At 40.8% G+C, this 22,510-nt stretch overlaps 1 protein-coding gene and 1 long non-coding RNA gene across 2 annotated transcripts in view; one reads left to right on the top strand and one right to left on the bottom strand.

The window, feature by feature from the left end:
* The window catches only part of ADCY5 (adenylate cyclase 5), a 196,277-nt gene that overhangs the window by 67,617 nt on the left and 106,150 nt on the right, over positions 1 to 22,510 (top strand). The window lies entirely within an intron of this gene.
* On the bottom strand, positions 18,853 to 21,399 carry LOC146544011 (uncharacterized). The gene is made up of 3 exons (XR_014884314.1): positions 21,174 to 21,399; positions 20,096 to 20,409; positions 18,853 to 19,978 (listed from the first exon to the last, which is right to left on the bottom strand). It is a non-coding gene; the product is annotated as an uncharacterized LOC146544011 (long non-coding RNA).

The raw sequence follows: 22,510 nt of genomic DNA, 5'->3' as shown, positions 1-22,510 counted from the left end.
GCAGGACAAGGTTGTGAGCAGCATGGGTCTCCGGAGCAGGAGAAAGCTGTGTATACAGGAGGTGGTTTTTGACTGCCAATTTCAGAAATAGCCAGGATTCTGAGCAGCTGCTTTCCACCAAATTCTCTCCGCATTGTGAAAACCTGGCAGTTGTTTCAAACAAAAGTGATGGAAGGCATTTGTGACCAGTGCTTTAAGTGGACTTAACTTTTTCAAACTTCAGGGAAGAAAATATTTTGCTAATCCAATTGCTATGTAGTGCTAGCCAGGGAGAAATGTCTGTTCTTCTGTGTGCTTTTTTTTTTTTTTTTTTTCCCCCCCAAAAGTAAGCAATATATCTCGTGAGTGAAGTGCATAACTGAAAATATCTTCATCTATGATGAGGTTGTAGCAACACTGAAAAATTTTTCCTTAGTCTTGGTGAACGCACAGCAATCTTCCAGAAACAATCCTTTATTTTGGAAACACAAAGTAAAACAACTGTTACTGCTGAATCCTTACAGCTATTGAGCATCTGCATCTCCCAGTGATGTCACCTGAAGGTTAAGTTACAGCACTCTGAGCTGACAGATCTGGGGAAACGATGATGAATTCTACTCCGGGGCATGCTTCTTTATATTCAGCTGCAAAATAGGAATTATGTTTACCTAAACTTTGAAAGGTTAGACGTGTAAAGTGTTTGGACTTGATGAGAAAAAGCATTTTTGAACATCTTGATATAAATCCAATTTTTTTCAGAGACTATGATTGACAGCAGGGTAAATCTGGCTTTACGTAGTCTAATATTTTGATACTCTAGTATCAAAACCCCCATGGTAATGCAGATAAGGTAGCTGGATCATATACTGCCTGTCCAAGGAGGGTCAATGTGGGCTAACTTTGTCAGGCAAAGTTCCTAGAATGACTGCTGAGGGGCCTCAGCACGTGGACCTATGGCAATGTCTGTGCAGTCCCACCCTGAGATGTATGAAAGCATTTCTAAACTTCTCTGAAGGTTTGTGTTGGTTTTTTTTTGTTTTTTTTCTTTAGCACAGATTTTACAACATGAAATAGCCTGGAGGTGCCACGTGGATGGCATCTATCCTCAGTGAAAGGAACTTCATTTCACGAGTAGCATTTCTTTCTTTAATGTCTAACATCCCCTCAAACAACTGCAGTTAGGTATATTGTGTGAGAATTGTGTAAAAATTGTAAAAATTTGCTAGTTCAAGAAACTGTAGTATGCATTCAGTTCTTGGGAGGCACATCTTCAAGATAATGCAATAGCACAGATAAAATAGCAGTAGCTGTGTGTAGGAGCTGCTGTGAATGTCTATTGCAGGAACTGGGCACTTTGCTGGCTTTTCTTCGACAGACATTCACTTTTCTGCATGTATTAATTTCAGGTTTCTGTTACACTATTTTCTAAGGTGCATACATACACTTAACCCATTTTCCCTTCAGCCATGTGATGTACTGTAGAGTTTTCTCGGGACTTCTCTTTCAGGGCAGCTATAGGACTATACAGTGCCACTGATAGCAATGGGAGTTCTCTGAGCATCTGCTGTATTTGTAATAACTGTCAAGTAGTGTGGTAAAAACCCGGGATGCATCTGAAATGATCTAGAATGAGATACAGATCTCAAGTCAGCCTATAATTCAATTTTTCTGTCATTTCATTGTATTTCACAGTAACAAGAGACAGAAGAGAGGGAACACAAAGCAGATTTACACGTAGCTTGATGTTCTATCTGCATTTGCAATAAAAGCATGCTAAACTTGGCTCACAGTGTGTATTCACTATGTTGTAGCTGTGTGGCTTCATAAAAGAATATTTACAATAACTGGTTAGCGTTAAAATTTCCAAAGCCTCAGTCATCTGGAATATGTTCATCTTTCCACATTAGTGATCCTGAAGTTAAATTTCCCATAAGATTTTTGTTTCTCTGCCTTCCTGGTTTTATGAGCAGCAAACCAGCTATTGGAGGGTTGGTTTCAATTGCTCACTCCAAAATACCTTTTCATCAGCCTTGTGATCTCACAGCAGTCCTTGCTGAGCCACTTTCACCGTATCACTAGATTGTGTTACTCCAAGATTTTAATGTGCACAGCTAGTATAAACTTTATAGCATTTGAGATCTTCCCCACCACCACTGTAGGGCTTTTCTTTAGCTATTATTAGGAATATTTACTAGCCTTGGGCAGAGCAAAGGCAGATGCCTGACTCCAGCAAGTAGTGCAGATGGGAACCAGTGGTTCCAGAAATATCTTTTTTTGTTTTATTTTATACAAAGTAATATATAAAAATATATTCACTGTGGTGATATTCTTATTTTGGCAAGGAAAGAAAAGCCTCACTTTAGAGTCCATCCACCAAAGGGTATGTTAGTAAACTTTGTTGTCCAGCTGACCAGATAGACATTCCCATTTCATTGCATCATCTGCCTCCGCTGGGAATGGCAAGCTGCTAAAAGCTGAAAGGACATTACCTTCTCAACACTATGCCTCCTAAATTTTAAGAGCTGAGTTTAAGCATAGACTTTTCTGACTTCCTAGCTCTATTTCTGTAGGTGGCTGCAAGTTCACTTCAAGGCAGGGATATACTGAGAGGCCTGCAGAAGCTCCAAGGAATATAACAGGCGAGCTCTGGTTATCTGATGCACAGTACTTTATTCTTGCAGGTTAATTTCCTGCATCTATCTCTAGTAGTAATTTGCCTTGATTTTGATCCTAGCTGTTGGTTATTTTGTGGCAAATCACCATATTTTAGCACTGCACTAGTTAGTTTTGTTTGTCTTTGCCCATAGTGTGAGAGTCTTATAAGACACTCCTTGCTTCTGTGGCTGTCAGCTACAAGAGCTGTTCTGCGTGTGGAGGATGGACTGTAGGAATCCTCAATAGACAAGGCTTGCAGCAAATGAACAAAGGCTTTTTTGGAGCATATTTTGCAAGTCATTTCTCTCTGGCAAAGTGAAATTTTGTTCAGTTGTTTAAAGGCCACCCCCGTTGTGGCAGAGAAATTGCTGGTAGCAGTTGTGGGTGCCAGATATCGTCGTGTTCTCCACAGAATATATGTTGCCTCCGTGGTGCTCAGGCAAAGGAAACCTTTTTCCAGCTCTAGCATTTAAAATGTGAGTGTGTATGAGGTGCTGACTGGAAATGCTCCCTTGAGAAAGAACTTTGGGTTCATGTAGGCAATCCATGGCTAATGTGGGTAAAGCTTTGTTTTTCCAAATGAGATACGTTGCGCTGTTATGACCTGTGTCATTTCAGGGACTGAGAGCAGTGTTCATGATGGTTGGTGTAGCTCTGTAGGCTGTTTTCTCAGCCTAATGAATGAAGAGGGAGGGAAATAGGCTTCTCTGGGGGCAACTCAGAGCACCTACAGCAAAATTCAGGTTTGAACAACTGTCCAAAATTGTGTATTCTTCTGAATACTTTTGCAATCTTATTTTACCTTTTCCAAAAGATTCAGAAGCTGAGAGATTAGCAGCAACTTGGTTACAGTCCTTGCTTTTTGCTGATTTGTTCTTTTTGTTATTTTTTCACCTCCTAACACCATCTCAGTTTTGTTCTTGAGGCCCTAAGAAGTCACAATATGTAATGTAGCCCGGAGAGGGACTTCAGAAAACTATCTAGCTTCATTTTTTATGTCTCTTTCCCCTTTTCTCTAGCACAACTAAATATCCTGAGGCTATTCCTGATAATTCTTCAGTTCTTGAGCATCTTTAATGGGAACAGTTCCACAAGTATCCCTGGCACATGTTTCTATCCTTAATTGTTCTTACCTATTCCCTAGCATCTGACCTAAGCCAGCTCACTGTCTTTTCCCCTATAAATATGGAGAACAATTAATTGCTGTCTTTTTGAATATCACTATTGTTTCTGAAGAGCCATCACACCCAGAACATTTTCCTTTTTTTCTAAACTAATCCAGATCTTTCACTCTACAATTCTGGTAGTTACTCCCCGTGCCTTTGCTTTTTAGAGAGAGTTGCAACGTTTTACTTTCCCATTTTTCTGAGTCATTGATGTTCAGTGTCACTTCTCAAAGACAACTGGCAGTGATTCAAAGGTTTGGGATTTTTGGTTGGATTCATTATTGGAGTTAATTAGAACTTCTGGTTTGACTACATTTAATCCACCTTATATTTTTTAGTTGCTTCTTTCCTTATTCTAGTCTGTGTTTTTACCTCATTCATAGAATGATGGGAAGTTTCTGGCCATAGCTAACATGTGGTGTGGAGATGTGGAACCATGAAAGCATGGATTACTTGAATTTCTCTTTGTCATCAATTATTTTCTTCATTATTAAGCAGTAGATCTGTACCTTCCTTCTGATATACTTAGAGAATATCCTCTTTCCACCTTCCATGTCCCTTGGTACTCGTGATGCTCTTTTTGTGATGTAGGTTCTGATTTTGTCACGGGAGAGCGTTGCTGTTATTTTATATTGATTCTTAGCCAAAAGTAGTAGTTATTTCCACATTGGATTTTCAAAACTTGTGTTTTTTAAACTGCTCTGAGGGTAGTGGTGGGGAGGCCACAGTGGAGCCTCTGGAAACCATTCCTGGTGCACATCACAGCCCATTCCATCCAAAGAATTATTTAAAGCATACTGGCTGCTTTATAAACCCTTGAGTAAAACCTGGACAGTACGGCTTCTCCTGAGCTGTCCCAACTCAGAAGGCAGCCAGTGTTTATGAGCTGCTCTAGCTAAGACGTTTACCTAAAGGAGGTGCTAAGTGATGTTTAAAATATTAGCTCAAACCCTTCCTAAACACACCTCGCCTGGTTTGTTTAGACAAGACTGGCCAATATCTCCTTCTGCTGGAAATGATTAGTCACAACCCAGGAAAACATTTCTCATAAATTCCACTTGGATCCCCAAACCTCAGTGCAGAGCAGGTGGATGGTGCTCACAAGTACTTCTCAGTCTTCCCGTGTCAGTTTGGTGGGTTTTGCATCAATAGGAGCAATGCTTGCTCGCTGCTGGTCTGCCTGCACCTCCGAGCTTATTCAGGGCCTTCACTGTGTCCCCCTACATCAAACACCTTTGGTTAAATTTTTCTTTTTTAAAATCTTCATCTTCAGTAAATTTGCCCTGTTAGGTAAGCTTTATCATACTGCAGGACCTCGATTGAACGTTTGTCAGATATTGAATGGAGCTGTCCATTGCCAGCTGGATGGAGCTGGGTCAGTGGGGAATGCCTCTCTGCATCGGGGTGGCTTGGTTTTCATTTCGAGTAGGAGCGAAACCTGAAATGAAATTCTCTTGCAATTGTAAAGCATTATGCTGTGTTCTTTGAGCAGAGAATGGGCCTGGGATGCCAGCTACCTGAATTCTTGTTTCTGGGATTGCTGTTGGCCTGCATCACTACAGGCGATGGGACAGGAGGAGAAACTGCTGATACCAAAGTTGATTGAGATTTTCTCAAGTCTGCAGATAGTTAAGACCTTACCACCTTTTAGCATACTCCTGCAAGGCTTAATCTTTTTGTTGATAACAACAGAAATGTATTTTTTGAAGGAGCAGAGGAAGCGTTTCCCTACCCCCTACCCTCCCAGCTTACATAGATGTGTTTGTGAGGTGCTGATGAGAATCTTTTAATAATTTTCCGAGCATCCTAAGTCACATCAAATCCAAATGCCTCTGTCATTTTTTCTGCAGCTGCCTCAGTGGCATTGTGCTTTCTTTTCATCCAGCTTTCAGCAAGAGCATTGTGCAAGAGTATGTAAATATCTTTACAGGGAGGGTAGCATAAACTGCACACACGGTACCGTTTAGGCTCTGAGACAGATGGTACGAGTGTAGTTACAATGAAAACAATTCCTTTAACACGAGTGGGGGGAATGTTTCACATCTTTTGGCTTGCGGGGAAGCTCCAGCAGGACCTGGGCCTGGGATCACTGGCTGTTCTGGCTGAAAATTGCATTCTGCAGTTTCAGTTAGCTTGACTGCACTCATGTTTCCCACCTTGACAAGGGTGCAGGATGAAGAGGTAATGTTGGCTTGGCTGCTTTTCATTCAAATCTCTCCCTAATTTTTTGGCTTCCAAAACACACTTTTATTTACCCTTCCCCAAATGAGAACATAGGAACCAATCCACCATTGTTTTGAGGGCTTCAGATCCTCAGTTATTCAGTTACAGTGCTACACAACACTCTGCAGATGCAAGTTGCCTTATGCCTTCTACTTGCACAGTGAGCACAGAGAACTCCCTTTTGAGCTGCCATCAGAGATTACGAAATTGGACTCCCTGCTGCCATGAGATGGGCTTTGTCCTGTCGCAGAATCATTAAGGTTGGAAAAGACCACTATGATCATCTAGTCCAACCATCATCATCCAGTCCTCTCCATCCCTGTTTCATTCCCTCCCACTGTTTTCTTGCTCTGTGGCACTGTATTTAAAATACGGGCTTGGCAATGGAGAAATAGCTGGGGCAAGAGCAAAAACAGGGCATGCACGTAGTGATAGTTTAGGTAAAATTGTACTCAACCTTATGTTCAGCATAAGGTCTATCCCTGGCAGGGTTCCTCTGCTGCCCAGTTTTGCTTTGCACGAGCTCCCTGCAGCATGGCTCTGGGCTGCAGCTCCCCTGCTGCCATCCTGCCTCGGCTGCACGAGAGCACATGTCCTGGCTCCCCAGCTGCTGCCTTGCCGGAGTCCCTGGATGATAGCTATGCAGAAATATGCGTGACAGATGAGTCCTTACTCAGTCTAGCAACTGTTGCTAGGGGAGGATGTGACATTTAGTGCTAGTACAGAGGGTCAATTGGATAAGAGCCCTAAGGATAATTTCTATAATATGGGGTTCGGTGATTCGGAGTGAGGGAGAGAGCTGTAAGAATTATGCAGCCACAACTAATCTGGTTGGGGTGGTTTTTGTGTTTTTTTTTTTAAACCTTGCCTCAGAGAGCTTGCGGTTTCACCAGGACAGATGTTACCACCTTCAGATATTAAAGACATGCTTAATCTCTATGGAGACATTTGCTTCACCTAATGAAATGAGCTGCAGCAATCAATTTCATTCTGCGCCTATTGATCATGTCTGTTTTAGGGAGACAAATACAAGACAACCTTAATTAAGAGGATCTATCTCTTCCTTAGCGGTGCTTTCCAGCAGGAAGCTTTCACATCTCATATTGTATTTTTTGATAGAAAATCTCCCTTCTATTTGAATTTAAAGATTAAATTGAAATCAGAAGCTTGTATTTCTATTCCTTGTGCTGATTTTAAAGGAACAAAATGCTCTGTATTTTTTTAAGTGCTTAATTCAATTTATTTAGATTTATTATCTCTCAGGAATTGGAAAATCAATAACTTCAGCTGCTGGGTGCACTGTTTATTTATATGCATTTTAAGGCCGCAAATGTGGATGACATCTGTCTCTTTGGAATTGAGTGGCTTCCTTGTAAATAAATGAAGAGCAAAGGATTATTTTTTCTTTAGCATTTAGTTTGAGGATTGGTTTCTTTCTCTCTCTTCCTGGCCATATTCCACTTAGAATATATAAACTAGTCTGCCTTCCGCACAGCCCTCAAAGACAGGAGATTCAGGATGTCAAAGAGCACCATCAGTGTTTCTGAGGGTGGTCTAACCCAAAAGGGGTCCTATTTGTTTCATAAGATGTTTGGATCAGGTTGCCTTGAGAAGCTCTGGGTGTCCCATCCCTGGAGGTGCTCAAGGCTGGGTTGAATGGGGCCCTGGACAGCCTGAGCTGATGGGGGCCAACCAGCCCATGGCAGGGGGTTGGAATGAGATGGGCTGTAAGGAGGTCCCTTTCAACCTAAGACATTCTGTGATTCTATGACCACTGGTGCAGAACATGCTGCTTTTGTGTCTGAGCTCTAAACATGAGTTAAAATATCATTGTATCTATATGTGCCAGTGCTGCATGCGGGCTCTGGAAGGCATTTGCAGGAAGGCAGACGGTTTGCGGCTGGCGCATAGCAGTGCTGCACGTGGTGTGGTGAGGAGCAGCTCATTCAGCGAGAGCACTAGCATGAAAATAGTTAGCCAGTGCCATTAGATTGCTCATAACTAATCGTAGTAGTACTGCAGGCAATGACTGTGCAAAACACTGCATCAGCACGGAGAGATTCCTGTCAGCTGTCAGTAGCGCTTAGCATGCGCTGTGCTTCCCCATCAGCTCGAGGCATGTGTCATCCTCTGAGGGAGGAGAGGGTCATTCTGCTGCACTGAACGACAAACTTGGGCACAGAGGAGAAGACGCATCCACTCTCAGCATAAAGCAAAACCAGGAAGCAAACAAGAGAAACCTTGTCCTGGGTCCCTTGTGCCTCCACATGTAGAACAAGGAGTGCTTTGTGTGAGCTGATAGCCCAACACTGATGAGCTTTCTCCTCGCTTTGTTGCAAGCTGGGGAAGCTGGGCATGGCACAGATAGCCAGAGCATCCGTGCCCCACGGATACAGCACATCAGCAGGGTTTGTTGCTCCTGGCTCCTCTGGGGCACCGAGCTGTTTGTTGGAGGCACTGGATGCAATGAGGTTCTGCGTGGGCAGCCCTAATTCCAGTGCAGCTCTGTAGGAGCAGCACTTTGACTGAGTAGTCTGAGTTGAAAACTCCTTGCAGCACAGCGTGCCTTGCTGACATCCTGTCTTCACAAAGCGTTAGGGCTCCTCCTGAAACCTGTGTGGCATCTTCCACTCCTGGACTGGAACTCCTGGAGTTTTGCTCCAGGTGCTTCTCAAGTCGGGATCAAAAAGATATATATATTTTTTACCTCTGATCTGGAGTTAGCCAAAGTCGTTTCCTTTTATGGGAAAGCTATGTATGGCAGCTGGGGGAAAATGGGTCTTTAGCGCATTACTATAAACAAAGGGAGGCGTTTGATTCTTCAGCCTTTAAACCTCCACCTCTGTAAAGCTGATATCTCTGATTTTGGAGAGTAATGATTGAAATAAGTACATGTAGGAAACGCCTGCTCAAAGCGGTTCAGTTGTTTATACTGAGATGACACTGAGAACTTTTTTACGAGCAGAGATGCACTAACGTAAGCTTATTTTTATTTCTATGAAGTCCAATAAAATAAGCAATTTCAATCTATTGATATTTTCCTCCTCCTTTCTAGAACATGAGCTTGATATCGTTTGACTTTCTTAGACATTTTTTGCCCCTATAAGGAAGTTCAGCATCTCCTAGCAGTATGCTTTGCTTTGTTTTAATTCTCTGCTGGGTCTCTGGGTGAAGTTTGGTGCCCTTTAGATGCTGCTCAAAATTCAACACACCAGTTTATTTATTTGTAGGAAAACAGTTGTTGCTGGATGTCTGCTGCTTGTGGTTCATGCTGGAGTTAATACTGTTGCACTGCTCAGCCTGAATTAGTAATAAATACAGCTTGACCTCTGTGACTTTGAGAGATGGGACCTTGCTGGGACCTTACTGTGAGTGATATGAAATATTACCTGGAGATCTGCATTGGATTTGTAAGTCCTGTGACAACGGATATTGCAAAGCCAGCAAGAGGTTGCCTATAATTCAGCATTCTTAATTTTCTGACTGTTATTTTTCTACTCAGACATTTGCTTGTCACGAAAAGCAAACTTTAATGATTCATTAGTTTAATCATTCAGCCAGTTATTGTCGGTGCAGTTTGGGCTAGAGCTTAAAGGGTCTCAGCTGAAGCCCATGCAGTGGTCTTGGACAACTGGGCTGCATGGAATTGAGCTCTCCAGAGCACAGATTTTGAGGGAAAGATCTCTTCAGGGTTTTTCTGATGAACCAAGAGATCATCTCTGGCTCTGCTGGGGAGACAGGAGGCCATTGTCCTTCTCCATCCCCTCCGTCTTCCAGCTCATAATCACAGTTCAAGTAAACCAAACAAAAAAAGCCATGATTCATACACGAAGGCTTTGGAGAGATGTGTTTTACAGCTGAAGAGAGTGTTTTATATCCTTTGAAATATTGGTGCTTTTGTAGTTTTCTGTCTGGTATTTTTCTGTTTGAAAGCTTGTCAGTCATACCAGTAGTTAAATGACTTTGAAAGGCCAGTTACCATCTCCAGGAGTTTGTGTGTTGAGTTTTGTTTTTCTTGCCCCTAGGAATGCTTTTTCGACCATCAGACTTGTTAGGTTTTCTTTCACTTCGAGTCCCTTTAAATACAAGACCAGTATATTCCAAAACAGATTGAAAAATGAGATCTCTGGCACACATGGATAAGGCAAGGTGGATTTATTCGCTTAATTGTATAACAGATGATGTTAGACTTGGTTAAGTACCCACTTAGATTATTGCTTTCAGCCTACCTGGATTTCCCCTAGAATTTTGCTTAGAGGTGATGCTCTTTGCTTCCTCCTCTCTTATTCTCTGCAGAGCGGAGCTGTCTTAGCCTTTTCCAGCATGTTTGTCTAACAGCACTGGCTTTACTGAGTGTGTACTGTATCTGAGGACTGAGAGAGCAATTTCTGTACTGCTATCTCTGCAGAGCTTTTGGGATAAAGGCATTCTGCTGTTGTGAAATGTTTTCTTCTTTTATTACTGCAGTGATAACATCTTGCAATCCTTTTTCAGTAGCAGGATTACACCCAAGAGGCAAAGGGTTCATGCTTTAGCAGCACTACAAATTAACATTGGTCTTCTATTCATCTTTAAAGCACGGAAGTAGCATCCCTATTTGATAAACAGATGAATTGGAGGCAGGATTAAAATTTCTTTTGAAGGGTCATCAGAAAAACTATTGCAGTGCCTCAACCCAGAAGACAGTCTGTCATTGTATCTATTCATTCCAAAGGGCAGAAAGCCTCTTCTTAAAATAATAAGGCTTGTTACTGTAATACTCACCCAAGCTGTTAAGGATTCACTGCTAATTGCAACAAGCTTGTTATGTGGATGCAACAAACTTACCTTTCCATCTTGAAGCAGAGGGATCTGCTGGCTGGTACCACAGGAGAAAAAGACTTTCTCCTTATCAAAAAAAAGCATTAAATCTTTCTGCTGTTCACTTGCATTATACAGCACAGAAAAACTTGGAATTCATGGAAAAAGTGTGTTTTGTGTGCAGCTGAGTATCCAGCACTGAGATAAGTGGTGAGTATTTAATAATTTTGAGGTTGGTGGCCAAACATGTTACGATATCCCTTAGTATGCACTGATAAAGTAAAATGGACAAAGTCATTTGACATGTGAATGAAGATGTTTTTACAACTTCAGCTTCCTGACTTGATGTTTAACAACTGAATGAGAGTGGCATGTGATTCTCATAGTATTGCATTGATTTTTAACCACAGGTTTACTTAAATGGTAATGATTCAGCATTCTGTTTGAGGAGACTTAGCAGAGAGACTTTGTTCATTGAGGAAAAATGCAAGTAAGTGGGCATTTTCAGGGCATCTCCATAGCATTGTTTCTGGAAACAAAGCATAGGAAGCAGCGTATGATATTAAATCTACCGACTGTTTGACAGTAACCAGTCCCAGGTATTTCAGAGGTTGTTTTACAGGATGCAGAAGAAAGCAGTTAATCTGCTTTAAGCCAATAGCTGAGAGGTTGATGTCAACTCCCAAGTTTTAGACATGTTCTGCTGCTTATTAGGGACTGGATGTACTTTTGTCAGTCACCTTCTTATTTAAGGGATTCCAGTCTTTCAATATCATTTCCTGAGAAACGCTTCTCCCCTCGTGCTGTTTGTAATTGTCATCTGTTTCTGAGTCCTTTTTAGTTCTTCAGCACCTTCTAATGGTGAGGATACTTTGGGATGCAGTCTTCTAGATGGACTGTAGAATCACTGAGGTTGGAAGAGACCACTAAAATCACCTAGTCCAACTGTCAACCCATCAACACCATGCCCACTAAACGTGTCCCATGACGGTGAAGCAATGATTTGTAGAAGCTTTTGCTACAACTTTATGGAAAAGGAAAAGAAGCGCATGTCAGTTAGATGGGTTTCTTTACCCATAGTTCTGTCCTTAAACCCTGCTGCTATGAAGTTCCCATTTCAGATGTTCTGTGATTAAATACAAGTATCCCAGGGAGGCAGAGTCCTGTCAGAACACAAATTGCAGGATGGAGATTGCTTTAAGCAGATAAATGACTTTTGGCCTATGAAGATTTGGTGTCTGAATAAATTACATCTTAGAGCTGAACAAAACCAGTGCTATAAATGATGTAGTTGGAAGATGAGCATATTTTTCACTGTAATGTGAAACTGACATGAAAAACATGAAAAACAGCCCAAACATTTAAACTAATGAAGTCATTCTTATTTTCCATGTGTGTCTTATTGTTTCACATCTGTTATGTTTGTGTAATTGACTTTTGTAGTAACTCCATAATACAAGCAAATTGTCACCAATAAAGCAGATGGAATGAAATTCCTTTTGAATAATGTAATTAAGAAAATGAGCACAACATAGGAAGGAGCTCGTAAGTTGCTCTCTCTCATAAAGGAGGATCTCCTCATCCATGCCAACCTCTGTTGGCAAAGCGTGCGGGTGCTTTTTCTCTTCTTAAGCATTGGATTGTTCTGCTTGGCTTTTCTTTTGATTTTGTTTTAAAAAGCCCTGTGCGGATAATGATGTTCAAAATTACTGCTATCTCACTGAAATTGGTGGGAGTTTTGGCCTCTTTGAGAACACTGCTGAATCCCGTAGTTATACATGCAAGTGTGCATTTTCCTCTTAATTAGGAAATAAGTGTTTCTAATAAATAAAATAATTTGAGAATTTACTCAGTCTATTTCATTTTTCTTGCATAAGCCAACTGAAATGCATAATCCTCAGACATGCTAATTGATGCACCATATTTAAAAGAAACTGTGCCATTTAAAAAGTCGTGCTCGTAAGATAATAATTAAAACAGCAAGTTGGAAGGATTAAATATCTGCTCGAGTCATTCTTGACCTGTCTAAATTATTATGTAACATCTCTGGAGCTTGAGATTTCCCAGTTTCCCTAGGCAATCTATTTCAGTGCTTAATTATCTTCACCTTTAGAAAGTTGTGTTTGGTAAAACACAAACTGATGATGATAATCAGCTTTTTTTTATTTACAATTAAATTCTTATTCTGGCTTTCAGTGACATGAAGAAAAGGTGATTTCCCTTACATTTTTTTGCAGTAACCCTTAGATACTGAAGAATATATTATTATGTTCCTCTTGCTTCCCTTAATGAAGTAATCTTAGTACTTATTACGGGGTATTTTTTCTATACCAGAATAAAGAGCTGGAAGGGAGGAAAGCTTGTAAAAATTGTAGCAACGATGTTGTTTACCACTTGTGCTTTATTAGTTCTGAATTGAATATTAATAATTATAAATAACTGTCTCACGGGGTCTCATACTAATGTGGTTTTGCCATGCTTTCGGTAGTGATCTTTGAATTGTTTTCAACACATTTTTAATGCTTGGCCTAAAAAATCTGGATCTTGATTTTGTTGCACATCAGAATACTTTTGCAATACCATTTGTAGTATCTCAGTATCTCTGAGGTTCTTGAGAGCTGGAGTTTATGAACCCAGAAGGCACCTGTGAAGAGCCTGAATTGACTTCACTGAATTGAAAGGGATGATAGAAACTTAAGATCAACTATAAAACTTCCTACCAGTACTGCTATTGAAGAGATGTGGAAAGTCCATTTCCATCCTTCTGCTAAGTTGGATCTCTCTATTTTTGTGACCATCTTCTGACATCTAGCATATTTCAGTCCCCAGCTTAACTTATGCAACCATTATCATTTTACACAAGCCTGCAAACCATTGAATACTGCATCGTATGTCACTGTCCATGCAAGGGATAGGTTGAAGAAGTCCTTATAGTTTACTTCAGTTGAACATCAGGGCATCGCTGGCCTGAGGAATTGCCATGCAGGCAAATACATTCTTTCTTTATATTGTCTGGAGAATTAAGTAATCAGGTTCAGGTGATGTTCATAGGATCCAAAGCTCATAAAGGAATAGTTAGATTACGTGCCGTCAGCCGTGTGTTCTGTGTAACTGAAATGTCTTAGGTAAGTTATTTTTATAACTTGCCTAAGAAATATAAATGTCAGTTACAGTTCTAATCTTTTTATGGTTTTATAGCTCAAATTGCTGAAGATAATCCTGAGTGTCATCATTTCTGTGATGAGATGAGTTAATTTGACGTGATGTAGACAAAAATGGCACTATTTGTACAGAAAGCAGAACCAGAACTGGTCTTTTCTGTGTGTAATGCCAACAAAGAGAAGAAATATGTGCCATGGCCATAAAATACTGAAAAATGTAAAGGTTTTATAAATAGTTGTTGCATGTTTTCCTGGTAAAAATGTGCATGCATCTTCACATTTTTAGTGATAATATCTGACAAGATGTCAGCAGGGACTGGAATTTCAGTGATATGATAGTTTTCTTCTTTGTTGCTTCCTTGCATACTGAAGGTAAAGGGAGAGTCCCCAACAGCTTAATTTCCCCATCTGCCTCTCGTTACTCTTTCCCAGTAGGGTCAGTGTGGAAGAGCTGAGAAGTGTTGATCTGGTAAAATAATTGGGCTGTGCATCATTTCTTAATCCTTACGTTGGCATTGATCAGCCTTAAGGAATTGTTTTGTTTCCCCACCTATCTTAGGCTGTTATCAAACACATCCAAGTCTACTCTGACTCTTTTGGCCTTGAGACATTAAGTGTTAATGAATTCAGTAGAAAGACACTTGAGCTAACTGGATACAGTCAGTTTGAATGTTACTCACTAATGAACTCCTTAGAATGGGCATTAGTGCAACCTAATAAACTCACTGCATCTTCAACTGGAGTTATTAAGAATTGCAGGGCTTTGAACTATGCAATGCAAGCATATACTGTCTTGAGACAGCAATAGTTCTGTGTTCTTATACTGTCATATGGACTTGTTTACTGTCTCACAGATGCCTTAAAAGAAGAATCAGCAACTTGGAATTTCTGCATTCTGGCACTGCTGGAGTAAAATATTAACATAATGAGATCTTGAATGCACTGAGATATACTGCCTTTGGGTCTGCATGATAACCAGTCTATCTTTAGTGAAAGGTATTTCCATAACCAGCACACTACTTTTTCACAGTAGCTTATAATCAGTTCCATTATCTTCTTTTGTGACTTCCTATGTATATTTACTGTGAAATGTCACACCCACAGTACTTCAGTTTGAAGCAGAAAAATTGCATAGAAAAAATAGATTAACAATAAAATGGAAAATGAAATGGAGATGTGAAGGCATTCCTTTAGAATTTAATTAATTCCTTCTTCTGTAAAAAATCCCTCAGTGTAAAACTATTTTGGCACCTCTAAACTAATGTTCTTAATGAATAATTCTGCAAAGTGAAATTCATATTGGTAAGTATGGAACTTTCATGTTCTAAACCAAAAGCCACCAAAAAAGGCTTTTCCATCTTGCCTTCAGGATGCATCCTGCAATAAGTCATGTGAAAAGTATTGAAATAAGAGAGATTATGTTCTAGATTAGGAACAGAATTTGAAACTGAAGTGGACACATGTTCAGTCTTCATAGCATTGCTTATTTTCCAAGTTCTGCACTATGGTAAAGCTACTGGTAAAGCAGTGCAAGAAAAAGGTGCTGAGATCATCTTTCATCTGAGACCAAAACAGTGATCAAGATCTAAGCTTCCTGGTGAAAAGCTGAAGGACTGAAGGGTTTCCTTGTTTCTTAGGAGACGTGCAGCTCTGGGATGTGTACAGAGTGCTCTGTGGTTATGAACCAGTCTCAGAAGCCAAAGTAATGTGTTGTACTGTCATTTTGTAAGGCAAAAGCTTTCAGAATCAGGCAGTCCGGTGTAATTTGAAATATGCTACCACTTAGGCAGCAGAGCAAAGGCAGACAAGCACCTGCAGTCCTTATTGCTGAACCCAGCTCTGAAATAAAAATCTTTGGAGTATAAAGGAAGATTTACTAGGGAAAAAAAAATTAACTGATGGGTGAATTTGGAAGAAATGAGAAAAATAACATGGCTAAAATATCGTCTCATCCACAGGAGGAGTAGCAGATGTCACTGGTATTGTGGTGAGAATTTGAAGAGTGTGTTCACTTTAGTCCGTGCTGCCATGCAGTGAAGTGGTATGGACTAGGGCTATGGGCACACATAGTACTGGGACACCCAAAGCTGATACTGGGGAAGAAGGAGGATAAATGGAATCCAAACTTCTCACTTTGTTGTGAAATAGCATGTGGGAGAATGTGGGTGGAAACCCTAATTGTAGGATTACTTTAACTATAATGCTAAGAAACAGGAAATAATATTTAGGCATGCTTTCCTTAATTTACAAAGTAAGTGAATAATTGGGACTTCAGTGGTGGGAAAAAGGAAGGGAGGGCTGCTCTGTATACTGCCTTAGTTTTTTGTCCCCAGCGCAGTTCAATACCTGAGGTCAGTATCTGAAAGAATTGTGGAAGTAAGTTCAGCAGAATTTATTTTTCAGTGAAGAAATACTATGAAGTAATACTAAGAATACTATGTTTTAGCCACTCAAGGATAATCTAACCCAGCTTAGTCCCTCACCAGACATGCATCCATACTAGGATCCTGCTCATCACCAGTCCTTCCCATAGGATAGGCTTTGTCAGGGAAAAGAGGTGGTCGAATGCTTACCGTTAGGCTTTAGATCTGGGCAACTACTGAGAGCTTGAGTGAAGTTTCCAGAACCAGAGGCACAAGGCCAATTGATATATTGTATTGCAAACTTCATTGTTTCATTGCTCTCTATTTCTCTAAAGCTATTTGTGAGACTACTCACTGTCATTATTAATCGTCTTCTCTCTCTCTGAGTCACTGCTATTGCTAATTGTCGGATTACTTTGACCATAATGCCACGAAAAAGGAAATAAAGGTTTAGAAATACTTTTTTTTTTTTTTTTTTTTTTCCAAAGTGAGGGACTTCATTATTTCGTGTGATGGACCCTGGGTAATGTGCATGTAATTGAGATAATGGGATGAAGGAGTGGTAGCAGAAGTTGGAAATTATGGGCAATTGTACAGGTTAATGAAGAAGATGGAAGAGGTGAATGGATGTGGTGGCACGTGAAATGAATGTTGTCGCAAGCTGTGCACAGAAGAAAGAGTAACAAGACTGATTTGTGTGTGCTACAGGATTTTAAATTAACATCTATCATTTGTGGGTGGAAAAAAATATTTTGGGGAATAAAAATATTTATTCCCACAGCTTTCACTGTGAGAAGCTGAATGAACATGCCTGCTCAGTGCGTGATGGTGATCCAATAGAACATATGTCAGGACTGCGAGGAAAAGGACAGCAAATACTTCCCATTATTATAAGTAGGCATTTTCTGTCACTCCTATTTCTGCTGCATCTCTATGTCAGCAAGTGGTGAAACTGAGCAAAATAATGTTTGCTGTAGGTTGTGCCTTTTTTCTTAATATATATATAGGAAAAAATTATGCATCAGACCATTAGTTATGGAATTATGGTGAGTGGTGGAAGTTAGGAAGAGACTTCCTTCTGAATGCAGTTTATCAACTAATTTAGGTCTGATGAGTTTTTTTCAGCTTCTGCTCCATCAGTTACCATCCATTACCAATTACAGGATACTGAATGCAGTAATGGTTGGTCAGATTTGCATTGATTTTTGTATTGATTATCTAGTAACACAGCTTTATAATGCTTCTGCTACAAGTATATTCATATCTGATACAACACAAAATCAATCTACTTTTTGTTGGTGTACAATTCTGCATCAGCTTTACCTCGCAATATGTGAGTGAAGATCTAGGTACTGTGTGCAACCCCTGGTTTTGCAGGAGAGTGCCAGTGAACACTGGGACTTCAGGGGTTGCTTTGATAGAGCTCTGTTGGAAAGGAGAGGGGCTGACAAAGCATCATTGTGGGCCAATTTCTGCATTGCATTGCAACAGCTGTGACTTCTATGAATACATTTTTAACTTAATTCTGACCCTGTTGACATTACAGGCAAATTCCCACCAGCTTCAGCAGACAAATGTTAAGTCTCGTATCTACTGCTAATCAATACTGAGGGAGACAGCTATGTAAGGAATATATTGATGGAGAGAGGAGAGAATCCTGCCATTTTTCCTCAGCTAATAGTAAATAAAGTGAACATAAAGAGGGAAGGCTGCTAAGGCAGAGGTTGTGTGATGTGGAATTGTGAAGTAATAGTCATAGATGCTGGACAAACTTGGATTTTAAAGAGCAATCTAAACAAAGAAAATCAAGTACTGCACGTGTTCTTTAGGCAAGAGTGAAAAACGATGTGGGTTGCATTCAGTGGTCTGCGAACTGCTGCAAATGCTTTTGGCCCATTTACATCAGTGCAAACACTGAAGACCCTAACAATTCTAGGGAGAGAAACTGGCAACAAGATCAGAAGCCAATTAAGATAACTTGGTAATGGAAATACAGCGACTTTAGGGCATTTTTGTTGGTAAGATAACAGCAGACAATGGGTGTAATAGCGCAATAGTAACTGATGTGAAACAATCTTATCCCCACAAACTGTGTGTTTGTGTTGGGTGCAGACTGAGATAACTACTGACTCGTTCCATACAGACCTTATTTTCCTGTTATGCTGTAAGTGTGCAGCCAGGGATCTGGACCTTAATGCACGGAGGGCTGTGCAAACTCACAAACAATTTTATCTGGCCCGTCAGAAGATAAGGGATGAGTGCAAAGTAGTGTTAATGTTGTATTTGTTCTGGTGTTCTGAACATGCCTTCGAGAAGCACTGAATTAATGTGTCAGATTTTTCTGATTTAAAGGTTTTAGTGGGAACTCGTGGAACTGAGAGAAATTGTGCTTCAAAACTGAGAATACAGCTGATTTCCATAAAAGGTTAGATATAGAAATAGGACTTGGCTGAAGGTCCCTTCAGGCTCATTTTATATCGTCCTGCATTATACGGATTGGAACTTGGGCAGAGAGATAAGAACTTTAACTCTGAAATAAGTCAGCCCTTTTATTTGTGCAGTGCTTAGTCGAGACATAGATTACCTGAAACTCCCATGGATTGTGGGGTTCCAGCAGGAACAAAATACTCCACATGACATCACATAGAAAAATAAGATTAGATTAAAATAACATGGAGTTCCTTCCTGAGATTTGCTTACAAGCTTTGCTACTAACTCTTCATGCAAATTCCCACTGAAATAATCCAAGCTCGCATTGCATTGAGCAGAGCAAAATCTCTCAAACAAAGTAGTAAATGATGTGAAAATCAGCTGTGGTTTTTCTAAGCTACATCAGGAAAAAAAATGGTTCCTCAAGGAGAGATGAAACATGGTGTAGCTTCATGATACAGTCTGTTTGTAAAGATTGCTTGCTGCCCTCCGGCAGAGTAACTCCCTTGTACGCAGATCTTTCCTTGAGGAGTGATAGTTAAAAGGCATGTCTCGTTTCCATTTTGGTAGAAATAGAGCTCATCTTGCCGTGATGCTTCACCTTCTAGTTTTAATTTTTTCTCCTTAAAAAGCAAGGCATGTTGCTAATTCACTGGTACCTCTGCTTTTCTATGGGGTCGGCCTTTCTTCACCTTCTCCATTGGACTGCACTTCTTTCTCCTGATGCCAGCAGCAGCCTGCCACCCTTTCTCTTTGGGCTTTATGTCTTCTATAGCCATGAAAGTTTTAATTTCATGTGTCATGCAGCTTGCTGTGAAGCTGCCTACTTGATTTGAGATAACTCTCTCTTTTTGATACTCGTCTCCTTCCTCCATTTCTATCTCTGGATTTTTTGTTTGATTCCAGTATTTGCTTCTGCCATTCTCCCAGCCTTCCTCAGTACTGATGTTTCATCAAGTTTTCACTTCTGTTTTTGGGGATAGATTTATGTGGAGTAAATGTTGACCATATTTTGACAGGTTGGCACAATTTATTTTGTGTGTAAACATGATTATGATAATCTCTGTCCAGTTTTAAGCCAGTGTTCAGAGCCTAAGGGGCTCTAAATGAAAGTGAGTCACGGTGATCTATTGTATGTAAACAGAATAGGAGCTTGATTGATTTCCAAGATCAGTTAACATGACCTGATTGGAATGGGTTGCTATGGGAGAAGGAAGGTGATAACAAAAGTAACCAGTTAGTTTCAGAGCGTGGTGGCTATCACAGATTCTCATCACATATAGAGTAAAATGTTCAGTAGAGTATTTTTAAACCTTACCTTCATCATGTGATAATGTAAACATTTGCTGGAGTTCTGGCTCGGCTGCACGAGAAGCAATATTTGCTAGAGAAAGGGGAGTGAGGGCAGGGTCAGACCAGCTGTTCCTTGGCACACCGCAGTCAAGATGGGGCTGATGTGCCCGCGAGCCTACCCGTCCACTCTTGTTTTTCCTTTCAGATGAATGATCTCCAAGGCAGCCAGGTTTCTGAGGTCTCTCAGCAGGGGACGTAGGGCTTTTTGTGTGTGATGTTTTATGCTTGCCTTGGAAAAGGTTGGCTTTGCGTGCCTTCGCTCTCATTTTGGCGAGGTCCCTAGAATAGAAATGTATCCAGTAAACATTTAATCCCAGGGATGCTGCCAAAAGATTCCATGCTTTGTATTGCTTTGAGGTTCAGTGTTGAATCAATTTTGACTATTTCTTAGAACTGACCTTGCAGAGGCAGAAAAAACTGTGTCAGAGCTATACTCAAGGTGAGCTGACAGCCAGCAATGTTTAAGGGCACAGCACAGGCATGCTGCTGGGACCCTCATATTTCCTGAGAGGACACCAGACTGGTGAGAGCTGAGCACAGTGGCTCAGCTCCCCATGAGGTTCTGGGCTGGGTTGTAGCAAGTGGGGCTTTAAGGTGTTGCACACTTCAACTTTCTCCATTGCACTGTGTCATTGAACTACCCACCTAATTGCAGCACTTCTGTTCTTATTTTGCCTGCCTCAGCGTATTTACATAGATAAAAATAGAACATGGGAAGAGCAGCTGCCAAAGCCTGGTTTAAGTTTAAGACCACCTAGGAATGGAATAAAGGTGAGTAGCTGTTTTGCCTCGGGACAGTGCTGCTGAACAGCATGGGAGGGAGAGAAGGGGAGAAAAGGTGAAAGGAGTACTGTGAGGAGATACAGAGTAGTGCAGCTGTCACATCAAATGTAAGCAATACTGCATGCTCAAATGGAGGGAAAGGAGCCGAGGAATGCTGAAATAGGCAAATAGTGGTACATTACATCACAAGGAGTTTTAATGAATGCATTGTATTAAGAGGATGGAACAGGTCTGAAGAATATCTGAGAATTCAGACTCACCAAAGTGAAGGTCTGGGTACTCTCCTAGTTGTTTTTTGGTGGTGATTTCAGTTGACAGATAGAAATCTTGGACTTCTTGTTTTGCAATTGTGTCCTCTTTCTTAGAGGTAGGGTCTTACCAGTTGACAGCTGTTGAGTCATGTTAGATTTAATTTCAGCTCCGCACTTAGCCTTTATGGGTTGGAAATGACAGAAGAGGAGAAGAAGCGCATGAGTCAGCCCTGCAGTGACTAAGCTGCCAGAGTGGTGTAGCCCAGGAAGATGCATGCAACCCTGGGCTGCATTCAGCAAAGGGCTCGCAGTGCTGGGAGTGCTACGTGCAATTTTTGTTACCCAGCTTTGGGAATGAATTGTTTGACTGTGGACTTGTAAGAGGACTTCCTGGGTTAGCAAAGAAGCAGAGAGCCTGTCTTACACAGGGAAATTAAAAGAAAGTAGATTCTCCTTACTTAATAACAACAAAAAAAACCCCAAAATACTGAATATTTTGAAATATTGTGGTATACTCTCTTTCGCATTTGTGAACTAACTGAGAAGGGGAAAAAGCTGAGTTAAACGGGTGGGCATCATTCATACCGAAAACCCTGGCTGTGAGTCAATTCAAGTGAAGATTAGAATCACAGACTGGCTTGGGTTGGAAGGGTCTTCAAAGATCATTTAGTTTCAGCCTCCCTTGGAGAATGTTTCAACCTCTTCAAACGATACTATTTTAGAATACCTTGTGCTGGCCCTTCCTCAAATATCTGCCTTTAAGCTTGGTTCCTCAGTCGCAAGGAGAAATGCATACCTGTGTTTGTCCCTAGTGTCACCCAGCTGGGCAGAGATCCCTTTGTACAGAGTGCACATCCGAGTATGGCTCAGGCTGCTTCACTCATGCTTATTGGCTGCACAAACAAATTCATCATCTGTCAGCATCACAACAGCATGCTTGCCTGCACTCTTACTCAGCGTATTTAGGACTCTTCTAGCTTTAGAACAAGCTTTTCAATTAGCATTTGCAACTAAATCCAAGTCCAACTTGAATTATTTAAATGCAGAGCCTTTGCTTCCATGTGCCTGTCAATGTGAGCGTTACCCCAGCTCGCACAGCACCCAGCAGGAGCTGCTAGTTTGATGCATAGTACTTATGATCACTGAGAGATCTGCATAGTGGAGAAGAAAAAAGATAATTAGATTTGAGAGTTGCTTACATAAATCTGTGGCAGCTTACCTGCAACGCCGTACTCCTGGTTTTATTCCCTCACCGCTTGAGTGGCAGGATGGTTGTAGCTTCAGTGTATCAGACCACTCCAAAGGGGATACACTGTCCACGAAAAAAGTACTACTGCATGGACTGC

The sequence above is a fragment of the Meleagris gallopavo genome, chromosome 7, assembly GCF_905368555.1.
Source record: "Meleagris gallopavo chromosome 7, MGAL_WU_HG_1.1, whole genome shotgun sequence".
Taxonomy (NCBI): Eukaryota; Metazoa; Chordata; class Aves; order Galliformes; family Phasianidae; genus Meleagris; species Meleagris gallopavo.
Note: the sequence above shows the minus strand (reverse complement) of the source record. Positions and strands in the feature narration are given on the sequence as shown.